Below are 14602 nucleotides of genomic sequence, written 5' to 3'. Positions count from 1 at the left end.
TGTTACTCTGAATTCAGATATATAAAAAAAAAGCCATGTAGCACTAGAAACAAGAATATCACATCCTTCCTATTATAGCAACATGCATTGGCTCCTAATCCAATGCACTGAGCCCATACGGAGGGTTAAAAACTGTTCCCCCAAACCAATGCTATAAAAAAACTTCCCTGATTTATGCATTTCATCTACTCTAATTATCATCATAGTTAGAAATGCCATTCCTTCACGTATAATGAAATAGTCTGTTCAGACAGCTGTCCAGTTACTTCTTCAAATTCCAGTCATCCATCATCTAAATCTGTACAGAGTGGCAAGTGTTATTAACCCATTGCTTAAAGGCTACCTGGTTTTGTTACTTCAAACTATAATTGCTGGTCAGAGGACATTCATTACTACACTGAGTTCTCCTTTCTCTGCCTAAAATAAATGAACTGTATGTGGAAAAAAGGCGTCAATTCAGTCCTTTTCCCACCACTTATAAGACGCAGATGAGTTGTGTTGCAGGTAAGCAATTTCTTCTATGGAGTTGACATGTAATAAATATCTGTGGAGTGAACACGTGATCTCCATGATCCATTGCATATTGATTTTGAGATAAAATGAAGGGTTAATTATGAGTCCTAGCTAAATGAAGCGAAACTGACTTGGGCAAGGCAAAATGCATTGTTCTGAGGGAAAAGGAATTTGATTGTCTAATTCGACGGCATTAGAAAGAACAGGGCATGTCTCTTTTTCAGCTGGAACCATGGAGGTTATAGAAGAGAAGAAGAAGGTTCCGGCTGTGCCAGAAACCCTTAAGAAAAAGCGAAGGGTGGCCGGGCGCGGTGGCTCACCCTTGTAATCCCAGCACTTTGGGAGGCCGAGGCGGGCGGATCACAAGATCAGGAGATCGAGACCACGGTGAAACCCCGTCTCTACTAAAAATACAAAAAAATTAGCCGGGCATGGTGTCAGGCGCCTGTAGTCCCAGCTACTCCGGAGGCTGAGGCAGGAGAATGGCGTGAACCCGGGAGGCGGAGCTTGCAGTGAGCCGAGATTGCGCCACTGCACTCCAGCCTGGGCGACAGAGCGAGACTCTGTCTCAACAAAAAAAAAGAAAAAAAGAAAAAGCGAAGGAATTTTGTAGAGCTGAAGATCAAGTGCCTGAGAAAGAAGTTTGCCCAAAAAGATGCTTCGAAAGGCAAGGAGGAAGCTTATCTAAGAAAAAGCGGAGCAGTATCACAAGGAATAGAGGCAGATGTACAGAACTGAAATTCGAATGACGAGGATGGCAAGAAAAGCTGGCAACTTCTATGTACCTGCAGAACCCAAACTGGAGCTTGTCATCAAGATCAGAGGTATCAGTGGTGTAAGCCCAAAGGTCTGAAAGGTGTTGCGGCTCCTTCGCCTTCGTCAAATCTTCAACGGAAGCTTTGTGAAGCTCGACAAGGCTTCAATTAACATGCTGAGGGTTGTAGAGCCATACATTGCATGGGGGTACCCAAATCTGAATTCAGTAAATGAACTAGTCTACCAACGTGGTTATGGCAAAATCAATAAGAAGCGAATTGCTTTGACAGATAATGCTTATGATTGCTCGATCTCTTGGTAAATATGGCATCATCTGCATGCGGGATCAGATTCATACCTATACTGTTGAAAAACGCTTCAAAGAAGCAAATAACTCTCTGTGGCTCTTCAAATTACCTTTTCCACCAGGCAGAGTGAAGAAAAAGACCACTGATTTTGTAGAAGGTGGAAATGCTGGCAACAGGGAGGACCGGATCAACAGGCTTATTAGAAGAATGAACTAAGGTGTCTACCATGATTACTTTTCTAAGCTGGTCAGTTAATAAACAGTGCCTGCTCTCAGATTGAAATTAAAAAAAAAAGAACAGCGCATAATAGTCACAAACTTTCTTTTTTTAAAGACAACGTTAAAATATATTTTCATAAAATAATCTTAAACTTTCTACAAATAAATTGTCAGTTTTGGAAATGCAAACAAAATATTTGAGAAGTATGGGAGGTTCTTCCTCATACACGCACAAGCCCTGTTAATATGATAGGATTCTGGGCCTAGAAAGGACTATGCTTATATATATGTATAATTTACAGGTGAAAATTGGCATTATTACTGGTGTGAAACTTGGAAGGTCACCGTTGAATAAAAAGGCTGTGAAAGTTTACTTTTTCTCATTGTTTTGTGTAAAAGTAAAGACCTACATAGACACACAGACACACAGAGAAACAAAATCTATAAAAGAAAAGTGAAATGTTTCTTTTATTTTCTCCCACTCACACTTCTACTCCCCAGAGATAAATGGTGTTAACAGGTATATAACGTTTCAAACACATTGATGAATCCACGCAAACAGACAGCAACATAGACACGTACGTAAAAGTGTGGGGTTATGAGAGACATGTTTTTCTGCAACCTGCTTTTTTTTTTTTTTTTTTTTTTTTTGAGACGGAGTCTCGCTCTGTCTCCCAGGCTGGATGCAGTGGCACGATCTCGGCTCACTGCAAGCTCCGCCTCCCGGGTTCACGCCATTCTCCTGCCTCACCCTCCTGAGTAGCTGGGACTACAGGCGCCCGCCACAACGCCCGGCTAATTTTTTGTATTTTTAGTAGAGACGGGGTTTCACCGTGGTCTCGATCTCCTGACCTCGTGATCCGCCCGCCTCGGCCTCCCAAAGTGCTGGGATTACAAGCGTGAGCCACCGCGCCCGGCCCCCTGCAACCTGCTTTTTATAGTGACCAGTAACATATAATGGATCTTCATCACTGTCAGTGCATACAAAGCTACTTCACTTCTTAGATGGGTTTGTTGTTATTCCAAAGGCTGGGTGAAACAATTTATTTAATGCTTTGTGTAGTGATGGACATTTATGTGATGTCAAATCGTGTGAATACTTCTGTGGCAAGATAATAACAATAATAATAATATTTATCATTGCAATAGCTGACATTGTCACATACTATGCACTAAGCACTATCCTAAATGCTTTATGTGCTTAGTCTTCTTAGCAACCTTTTGAGGCAAGCATTATTAATTGTTCTTTTTAGATGGAGATTTGGAGGCTGGGGAAAGGTGGCGCATTGTCTATGTGACACAATTAGTCCTCAACAGAACTACGATTTGAACCCAGATTTGTCTGTGCCTAGATTTTTAGCCACCACACAAAACTGTCCTAAAAAAACTTCAATAGAATTACTGAGTAAAAGGACATGTCCATTTAAACTTCTGCAGCATACTATTCCATTTTAGTCTACTCAAATATTTAGTGTATTAATTTAAGTACATTCATGTAACTAAAAGATCATATACTCATTTAGAAATAATGATGTATCTACTCTAGCATTTCATGAAACAGTTTTGAGAGAGCTCATTTCATGTGTCACTGTCATTAGTGTGTTCATAATCACCAGAGTTACTTTTGAGTCTTCCTGCCTAGCTTTTCAGCACACATCATTTTGACTTTCATTTAAGTCGAAGGGGACATAAGACTTTTTGAAACTAGTGTGAATCTGTCCAGGACAATTTTATCCTTAGGTCTAAGTAGCCACTCACATTATATTAGAGCATTTTTTTCTATTTTTTATTCTTCCTATAAGTGCTATATCTGCTTTCCAACATATAACCAGTTACTGAATTGTCCTTAAAAAGTGATATAAAATCTTTAATAAATACACAAACATATAGACTAGCAGAATGAAAACCTGTGTTCATTAAGTGCCTTTATTTTTATTTTGCTCAGGAAAATGTAGGGAGGTTCCTGGATCTAGCAATAAACTTACTAGATCCAGAGAAGGGTCAAATGATATGGAGACACACACACACACAGACACACACACACATACACAGAGAGAGAGAGAGAGAGAAAAGAAAGAAAGAAAGAAAGAAAGAAAGAAAGAAAGAAAGAAAGAAAGAAAGAAAGAAAGAAAACAGGAGAGAAAAAGAAAGAGAACCAAATCAAATCACAACAAAACAGAAACCAAAGCTGGGCAATTTTGTCATATCCAAATTTAATAGAAAAGGAAAAGGAAAAGGAAGGAGCAAAGTCATATACAACAGTTAGTTCACCAGATTAAGAACTGTTGGTTTAGGCCGGGAGTGGTGGCTCATGCCTATAATCCCAGCACTTTGGGAGGCCGGGGTGGGCAGATCACAAGGGCAGGAGTTCAACACCAGCCTGACCAACATGGTGAAAACCCATCTTTACTAAAAAGACAAAAATTAGCTGGGTGTGGTGGCGTGCACCTGTAATACCAGCTACTCAGGAGGCTGAGGCAGGAGAATTGCTTGACCCGGGAGCTGGAGGTTGCAGCGAGCCACGATCATGCCACTGCACTCCAGCCTGGGCGACACAGCAAGACTCTGTCCCCCCCCAAAAAAAAGAACTGTTGGCTTAAACTGATTAAAGCATCATCAGTGTATCAAATATTTAGAGATTTGGATTGTAAGCAACGGAGACCCACTCTGATAATTTCAGCAGGAAAGTAGTTTATTTACAAGACAGCAAGTAACTCATATAATCTTTAGGAGGGCTGAAGATCCAGGCTTGTTGATTACATTGCTAGGAAATTATAGTAAAATCCACGACTCACACCATAGACTTGGTCCTATGATAACTGCATTGTCACTACCAAAGAGCACAGACCGCACGCTTCTTTCCAGCTGTGTTTGTTCCTAGCTCTATGGCTAAAAATACTGCCACTGCTGCCTCTAAAAACTGGATGAGGCCACCAGAGACATATTTGCAAGACTGGGTTTCTATGTAGTATCTGTTTTTTTTTTGTTTTTTTTTTTTTTTTTCCATGACATTGGCTTTTTGTTCAAAATCCAGGCACCTGGTCTGATTGGCAGTCTATATCATTTGTCAGTGCTCCTGTTAGGGAAACTGAGAAGTCCATTATCTGCCATTCTCTTGGTTTTTTGACTCACAAGTTCACGTATGGAAAGGTGGGTCAGTTGCTGGAGCTAGTGAAATAATACAGCATACTCTGCCATCACCAAGTAGAAGGATCTTTTTACATCATTATTCTCTCTATGCTACAATTTTATCAGTTTGGAAATAATGACTCTTATTTGTTGACCAAAAAAATGAGTTTTTCTTATTAAGGATATTTGCATTCCTTACAATTCTTTAAATAAGTAATTATAGACCATATTGCATGTAATTTCTGAGATGGTTACCGTAGAGAAGAGGTTGACTTTAAGCTTCTTGAAGGATAAGTTGTATAAACATTGGCTCATCAGTCTCATAAAGGAGTTCTATTTCCTGCACTAGAACTGGCAACAATTTCATGAGAGCAAAGTGTTCCTATACATACTGTATCAAGCTTTTTCATAATCATAATATTTGGAACGTCTGTGGCGCTCTCCTCTTTCAAAGTACTTTAACAAACATTAGCTATAATTGTAAAGAGCTTTAGGATCCTCAGGGATGAAAAGTATTGTATAAATGTGCCATGTAACCATGCCTATTACTTCTGTACATTGCTGCATAAATTATCAGAAAATGAGTAAATGGATTTCAGTCTCATGCACATGAATGTTAATTGGGAAGAAAAATCTTCTTTCACCAGTTTGGAGATGACAATTATATCACCGTCTATTTGCCTTTGTAGGTATTCACTCTGTTAATCTTGACAGATTATAACCTCAGGTGCACTCTGTGTCTGGAAGTCTTTGTGTGTATCTTGACACAAGGTTTAGTGTCAATTCTGATGTTCAGTCTGCTGTGAAGACATGCTACAGTATCTGCGGCCTTGCTATATATCACTCTTGTACATGTATCTAGATTCTGCTGAAGCAGAGAATCTAATCCAAGCAGTTATTACTTCACTGAGCAGCCATAATGCTTCTGCGAGTTTTGTTATTGTTTGGTGATGGATTTCAATAAAGAAATTTAAAATGCTATGTTAACAATTTTTTAAATATCAAATTCTACACTTTTATTGAGAGATAAGTTTATTAACAGTTCTGTCTTGATAGCATGCCAAATACAGGTTGTTGATTCCTGAAGTTTACTTCTCATTCCACAAAGTTTAATTTTTAAACAATGGCACTCTGTATTTTAGCTTCTTTTAGTTTTGCAGGCATGAGGAAAAAAAAATCAAATAAGCATAAGGCTTGGCTATTTCAAAATGAGTTTTCAGATTTTCTGAAATACTACTAATTTTCTTGCCCTTGAATTCTAATATCCAAACTACCACCATAATTAATCCTTTTTAACATCTCCATTTCATACTTTCTTTTCTTTTCTTTTTTTTTTTTTTTTTTTGAGGCGGAGTCTCGCTCTGTCACCCAGGCTGGAGTGCAGTGGCGCAATCTCGGCTCACCGCAAGCTCCGCCTCCTGGGTTCACGCCATTCTCCTGCCTCAGCCTCTCCGAGTAGCTGGGACTACAGGCGCCCGCCACCATGCCCGGCTAATTTTTTGTATTTTTAGTAGAGACGGGGTTTCACCGTGGTCTCGATCTCCTGACCTCGTGATCCGCCCGCCTCGGCCTCCCAAAGTGCTGGGATTACAAGCGTGAGCCACCGCGCCCGGCCAATCATACTTTATTTTCTTATTGAACAAGGCTAGTCTTGACATCTCATGGACCTTCTAAACTATACTCCCACCATGGGTCAAGAAATTCAGTTCTGTATTATTTAAATAGGGGTAAGAACCCTCTCACTATTAAGGGCTCACGTCTGAAACATTTCTCTTGAGCCAAAATGGGCTGTTGCAACCTGACCTACTTTAGGTTCAGCCTGGCTTTTGGTCCTTTCCCATGGATGAGTGAAGCAGGCCTGGCGTAACACAACAGGCATCAGTAGAAATTTCAGGGATATGGAGATCATGGCAGCTAAGGAAGATTATTAGCATATGTGAACATGAATTTTGAGCTGCTACAGCTTCTAATTTGAAAGGGAGCCCAGAAATGCAGAATTTTCAAATAGGGACAGTATAGTTGGAAAATAATAGCACTGCACAAATGCTTCTGTGGACATTTCGTCTAGAGATGGAAAACTTTACAACCATGGCTTTCCTTCTTTCCTTGACTTCTAGTTTGACTTCTAGCACCCTCATCTCTGTTACAGCTTTGATACTCTCCTTTTTCTTTGCTTGACAGTTCTCTCTTTTTTTTAATTGTACTTTAAGTTCCGGGATACATGGGCAGAACGTGCAGATTTGTTACATAGGTATGCATGTGCCACGATGGTTTGCTGCATCTATTAACCCGTTCTCTCAGTTCCCTCTCCTCTCTCCCTGTCCCCCGCAACAAGCCCTGGTGTATGCTGTTCCTCTCCCTGTCTGCTTGACAGTTTTCTTCTGACTTTCCTGGCTGACTCTGCCTGAGCTCACAGATTCCAAACCTTGGCAGTTCTCCTAGGCTGCACTCCTGCAGGTGTACCCCAACTTGGTGATGGGGTCTCCCACAGCCACCACTTAAGTTTAGGCAAGTGACAGTTTGTGCTTGAGCTATCATGATAGTCCTCAAACCATTTGCTTTGTCTCCAGTTTCTCTCTACTTTAATATAAACTTCCCACAAGTGACAGATTAATCTTCCCCATAGTGGCTTTCATTGTATCACTATCTTGCTCAAAATCCTTTAATTGCTTCGCATTTCATAGAGGAAGAGATTTAAAATCTCACATTAATAAATTGTAGTCCATCATAAGGGCTTACCATGGCCCCCATCACTGTCCTAAGTGCTTTACATGCATTATCTCATTTAATTATCGCATCGAGGTAGATATTATTATCCTCATTCTATGGGTGCAGAAACTGAGGCTAATCTCCCATTGACCTCATTTTATATAATAAAAATATATATAATCCTGCAATGGCCTGGAATCATATATTTAAAAATGAAAAAAAAAAATCTCAATTTCTCTCCCAGCTCTACAAATTACCAGCTGGGCATCTTTTTCAGAGAGTCATGAAAACTCTCTAAGCCTCATCTTCATCATCTAGAGAACAGGAAAAACAATGCCTATCCCTCAAGGTTATTTGGGATAAAAGAAAATGATTTAAAATAGTACTCCAATGACCTAAGTTGATATTATTAATGTAAAGCAAAATATGAGTTTGCATGTCTTACTAAATTAAATGTCTAGGAAGAATACACAATAAAATACATGTTGGTGGAACTGCAGATTGCCTACATAATGTGATTTCACAGCTGCTCACATGACTACTGTAGCTCCTCCTCCGCCTACCAACTCCACACACACATTTATTGAGTGTACTTTATATGCTAGATACCGCATTTACAGGAAAGGCAGATATTCAGGATGGCTTCCAGTTTTCTGTGATAAGAATTAGAGGAGGAAGAGTGTGTTTATGGGGGAGAAGAGATTGAGCTCAGTTCTGAACATGTCAATATCTGTAATTTTTGAGTGGACTTCTTAGAAGAGTATCTAAGAGGACCAACATAAAGTTCCATGGCTCAGAAAACAAAGCAGGGCTGGAGATGAAAATATGAGAATTTTACACACATGAATTTTTATTTAGTGTCATGGGACAGAATAAGAACACCTGGAGAGAGAATCAGAAGAATCTAAAACCAAGAATCCTGAGTACAACATTTAAAGTTCAAATAAGGAGGAGGAGCCAGGAACAGTGACAAGAAAAAAAGAAGCCAAAGGTGGTGCCACAGAGGAGGCTGTTTTCAACTATACTGGAAGATTCAGAAGGGTTTCTTGTGATCTTGGAAAAACAGGTATTAATGAAATGGGGAGCAGAACCTGGACGCGATGATTCAACTCTCTTCTTATGATATGGGAAACTCCTATTCCAAATGCTATACCCTTTTAAACTGCTGTTACACATTTGTGGTTGGTTTTGGGGGGAAAATCACGAAAATGTTGATTATCTGAAGGGCCATGAGGACATTAGGGACTGTGAAGTGTGTGTTTTTGAATATTTGGCTACAGGCTCGGGGAGTGAGGTCTAATAAGATGGGTGGGACTAACTACAAAATCTTGCTGTATTGTTGCCAAGAGACTGACCTGGTTTTAGTTTTCTGGAGTTTTCATAACTGCTAAAATATGCCTCATTTCATGCTAGTGTTGAAATGGCCTTTATCTTAGAAATCAAACAAGGAGACAAAGCTCCCTTAAAAGTTTGATTTCTCAGGGAAAATGGCTAATCAGCAAAATAGCATCTTCTTTTCTCCTGAGTGCATAGTATGCTGATTTGATTTCTAAATGCTATGGGTACCATCAAAATGCTGATGAAATCAACTCTGTACACCCTGCCTTAGGGGCAGTACTTGTACCCAAAAGTAAGAGGCAGTGAAAAACAGGCTTGTCCACACATCTGTCCTACCCTTTTCTCCCTTTTTGAAAAAATTTCACTGTTATTGTTGTTGCTCTCCGTTTATTGTTTAAGAGCGTCTGTTAGCACGATGCACTGTTCAAGTCCTAGGGACATATCAGTAAACCAGAGACAAAAATACCCTGCTCTCATGTTGTTTATAGTCTAGTGGGAAGTAGGTTAAAAGATTACTTCTAGAAAAGAAAATCACGCACACCCCCAAATGTGTTACTCTGTGAGTGCACTTCCCAATTATAATTCATTAATATTTATTAGCTCATTGGTACTAATTTGTTGTTAGATCATCTAGCTGAAACATCAGAGAGTAGGAGTTGATGGAAATGGAAATAGGGAAAGGTAAATTTTGAAAGCAGGGGTAGACAAAATTTTGAAAAGATTAGAAAAATGGCAGAAGAACATCTGTGTTCTTGATGTAGAAAAGCATGAGTTGGAAAAAAAAAAAGGAGACCAAGGAGATCAGATCATTTTCTACTATTTCATGTCAGTTAAAAGCACTGAGAATTTGGTATTGCTAGTTTAAGCTGGTGGAGATTTGAGGTAAACACAACCCCGCTAACGTCACAAGTTTGCTAAAAGTTTATGCAGCTGGAATACATTCAAAACACCACACCCTTTTCACTTAACACCAATAAAGACTCCTGCTATCCAAGACTTAGTGGACTGGAAGGACAAATAAGAAATAACATCTAAACAATCTGTACTAGTAAAGAAAATAAGGTGTCAATAACTCCAAATATTCCACATTGAACTGATCAGATATTTCTGAAATCAGTGGAGACTGTCCAACAAAATTCTGTCTCTGAACATTACTAAGCTCTTAGCATATCTTCAATTCTCATTCCTTTGAGATTTGCATGTTGAGAAAATGATTTATGAAATGACTTATGTTATAAAGACTTTAACCTAGTCTGGCAAACAAGAAAGCTAATTAGTGGCAATGATTTACTTCTGATTGGAAATTCATAATTTGCTGGGTCATGACCTGTAATTAATATATTTTCTGCATTTCTTTCTTTAAGATAATTGATGGGGCATATTGAGTGTTGCTTTAGGAAAACTTGTGTCTTAAATACAATTAAAATTAAAGCATAATCTTGTGTAGGTAAATTATGTTAGATAATTCAAATCAAACAATCTTCAGGGTCTCATAACAGAAGAATTACATGTCTTATTTAAAATCATACTGAATAAACATAACCTCATAGAAAACACACTTCTTTGTTTCCTGAAATGGCATTAAAATAAATAGTCGTAACAACTCATTGCTAGAGAGAAAATATTCTCCCAAGTTACCAATTAGTAGAGTACAATGTGTCAACCAAAAATAAATTTGGAAGGCCTCCTCCAACCATCTGAATGGACTTCCTCCTCAGCCAGGGCTCTTTTATCCTTTAACCTGAGAGACTGTTTCAGGCCAAACCAGGAAGTGGAGTCAGACATGCCTCATTATACCTCTGTGGCCTTAACATCAACACAGACTTTAAGTCTGATCAGAAACATTTTACAACCTATTCTCTCTAAAGCCTATTACCTAAAAGCTTCCTCTGCAAATAATAACTTGGGTCTCCATAATTACCTTAACCCAGGCATTTCTTTCTATTAATCCCAGGTCTTTAAGATAAACCCAACCAATTGTCAACCTGAAAAATTTCAAATTTACCTATAAGCTGGAAGCCCCACTTCAAGGCGTCCCACCTTTCTGGACCACACCGTGTATTTCTTAAATGTGTTTGATTGAAGACTCATTTCTCCCTAAAATGTATAAAACCAAGCTGCACCCTGAACATCTTGTGTACATGTTCTCAGGAAGTCCTGAGGGCCGTGTCACAGGCTGTGGTTACACATATTTGGCCCAGAATAAATCTCTTCAAATATTTTACAGAGTTTGACTCTTTTCGTCGACAATTGAAACTAGTAAGAATATTTATTGAGTTTTTTTGTATTGAGAAAATTTTACAACTAATAAGAGATTGAAAAAATAATGTAACAAAAATACTTCTACCTAACCGGAACTATTGCTAACATCTTTTATATTTGCTTCACCTTTGTTATTAATAAAGTATTATTGAGACAAAGTCATATGTGTCCTCCTCACAGAAGCAATCATCATAAATTATGCTGAATCCATTTTTATGATCTACTTTTTTGTACATAATTGATATATTTTAAGAGGATATTTTCTAAAATTTTACATAAATAGCATTCTAGTGTATACATTATTCTATAGTTTGCTTTATAAATCAATATCATGGTTTTTAAATCTATCAGTGTGTTTTTTCTTGTATATTCTATTTCTATTAACTGCCATATGTTCCCATTTCCAAACACACAAACATACATTTTTAACTTATCCATTAGGTAAATGATAGACATTGAGTTCTTTTTCTTTTTTTGTTCTTTCAAACCGTGTTGCCATAAATATCCCTGTACATCTTCCCCTTGTGAGCTTGTATAAATGTTACTTTACAGTATAAACATAAAGGTGGAATTGCTGGTTATGTACATTTTCAATTTTACTGATAATGCAAAATTCCTCTCCAAAACTGTTATTTCAATTCACCTTCCCACAAGCAGAATTGGAGAGTTAGCAGTCATTGCCAATCCTTCATATTGTTAGACTTTAAAATGTCTGCCTATCTGATATTATTTTACCTCTTATTTATTTTATTCATTTTGTGGATGTTTTGCATGTCTCTCATTATTCGTAAAGCTCAGAATTGCTTCCTAAATTAATATGCTGTTTGTCTTTCTCTTTTGTGGATTGTCTGGTCATAATCCTTTGTTGATGCTTTTTTTAAAAATGCATCTTATAGAATTATTTGCCTCTCTAAAACATCTTAAGAAAAATACCTCTGTAAAATCAGAATTGATACGAAGTATAGGAAGTAAAGGTATGGCCTTTCACTTAAACTCATTTGCCTCCCATTCTGCCCAGATCCTATTTAAAAGTGCTTGGGAATTACAAAAGTTTTATAAAAACAGGACTTCATTCTGCAAGTAGTCTGGTATTTGCTAAAGTCTTCAAAATAATTTCATTTAGAACCTAGAGGCTTTGCGCAGGAATTGTCCTGTCACTTACAAATATGCCCATACCAGCACTGACATTGCTTCTAGCAGTCCTTTTTAGGAGTCTGCAACCAAGTGAAATCTGGCATATGTCAAAGTGATGGGTATGAAGAGATTCAGTGCTCTTAAATAACATCATTGTTTTGTAAGGACTGAACCTTATACAAGAGTTTCCTGCAATTCTGATTCTTAGCAACAAATCGCTCAAAAATCTCCACAGGTTCTTCTCATGATTGTTGCAGAGATGCAATTAAAAGGGAAGTCAGAAGACATGCAAGGGGAATTTCCAGAGGATGCTGGATGAGAGAAAGAACTTGAAATTGTGAAGTCACATATACAGAACAGTAAAATGCAGCAGATGAGAAGTAAAATAAATAAGTGGATGGTGAAACATTCTAAACATACATGCGTGCAGGTATATATCCATACATATGCATGTATATGTAGACATGCACTTTTGTATGGTTCTGAAATGTATCAATATGTGTCAAATGTGTTTTTTAATCAAAATCATGGTTTTGAAATCTATCAATATATATGTTCCATATATAGTGTATTCCTGTCAACATATATATTTTCATTCACGTGTGCTCAGGCACACACATGTAGAAGGGTATATATATTCTACACAGACACACATACATGATTTGGAGGACTCATTCAGCAGAACATGAATATCTAGCAAACAGTTTGATGAGTCTGTAATATTTACATCCAAATTTATTTCATTTGCCCAAATGAATCACTCTTTACATAACCTATCTGGAAAGGATTCTTTTAGGTAAGACTTGTCAATATGATTAGAATTTAATATTTATATAACCCCAACAATGCACTAGGTACTGCAATATTGATGAAATTGGAGCAAAGTTGTAACTTTCACATTCATCCACCTAAAGATAATATTTTTCAACCTCTGGCTACTGTATTTTCAGGCACTGAGAAAAATCTTTATTGAGGCTGCTTTCTAAACATGCAAAGATTAAGTTTGCTCACTTATATTTAGACAGCAACTACACAGGTTATAAGACTTGAAGAATAATAAAAATGAGGTGAGAGGAAAACTGGATGTGGAGGTAGTTAACAATGCCTTACATTTTTAGGAGAGAATAGAAAATATAAAATCAGATCCAGTACTGGAGAATTAAAACAGAGTTTTAAGTAAGTTGCTGTCATAAAAATCAATTCAGCAAATATTCATTAAATAGGTGCTGTCTGTAATCTAAGTTCACCCCTAATTAATTGGTTTAATAAATCAATTGCTTTAGTGAAATAATAATAGTAAAATATAGTTATATATAATAATATAATAATCATATAATTATAGCCCATGGGGCAATTTGATCATGTGCTTTATAATTCAAACAAAATTAGCTGAACTGTCAGTTACTAAGTAGGAGGGGATTGAAGTTAATGAGCATTATGAAAAGGCAACATGGCATTTGAAGACATCTGTGGATTATACCACTGTTATTTAATAGACCAGAAACATCATGGGATTTACAGTCCAAGTTGTTGTTTTTTTTTTTTTTTTTGAGATGGAGTCTCGCCCTGTCACCCAGGCTGGAGTGCAGTGGCGTGTTCTTGGCTCACTGCTACCTCCACCTCCGTGGTTCAAACGGTTCTCCTGCCTCAGCCGCCCGAATAGGTGGGATTACAGGCGCCCGTCACCACGCCCAGCTAATTTGTGTATTTTTAGTAGAGTCGGGGTATCATCATGCTGGCCAGGCTAGTCTCAAACTCCTGACCTCATGATCCGCCCACCTTGGCCTCCCGGTGTTAGGATTACAGGCGTGAGCCACCAGGCCCGGCCCTATAGTACAAGTTCTTTAGGCTGTATCTTCTCCCTGCTAGAAGCAAATTTTTAAAGTTTGAATAAGTAACTGTGCATCAGTTTCCTCATCTGCAAAACTACTACTCATTCTCAGTGACATGAAAATCAAACACACAACATATGCCAAAGTACATTAAAGTTATTAGTAAACTCACATGCAAACATTACCTGTTATAATACCAAAACTTACATTCATCAGGAAATGCAACTCAGCCTTTCCTATTAAAATCCTTACCAAGTGGCTAGAAAGTTGTCTCCTATAACTTGGGATCAGAATATCAAAATCTGATGTCAAAGGCTGCACGATGTCCTTCCTTTTGAAAGAAATCTTTCAGTCTGTCAGCCAGTCATTTAAGAGTAGGTAATTTTATTGAGTGCTCTCTCTG

General features: G+C 37.9%; 1 pseudogene; it reads left to right on the top strand.

The window, feature by feature from the left end:
* Nucleotides 1-745: 745 nt before the first annotated feature.
* LOC116470493 (60S ribosomal protein L7-like) lies at nucleotides 746-1793 on the top strand (annotated as a pseudogene).
* The last annotated feature ends 12809 nt before the right edge of the window (nucleotides 1794-14602 follow it).

Source organism: Hylobates moloch, unplaced genomic scaffold (genome assembly GCF_009828535.3).
Source record: "Hylobates moloch isolate HMO894 unplaced genomic scaffold, HMol_V3 SCAFFOLD_6, whole genome shotgun sequence".
In the NCBI taxonomy this organism is placed as follows: domain Eukaryota; kingdom Metazoa; phylum Chordata; class Mammalia; order Primates; family Hylobatidae; genus Hylobates; species Hylobates moloch.
The sequence above is the reverse complement of the archived record's forward strand: the minus strand, read 5'-3'. Positions and strand labels throughout refer to the sequence as shown.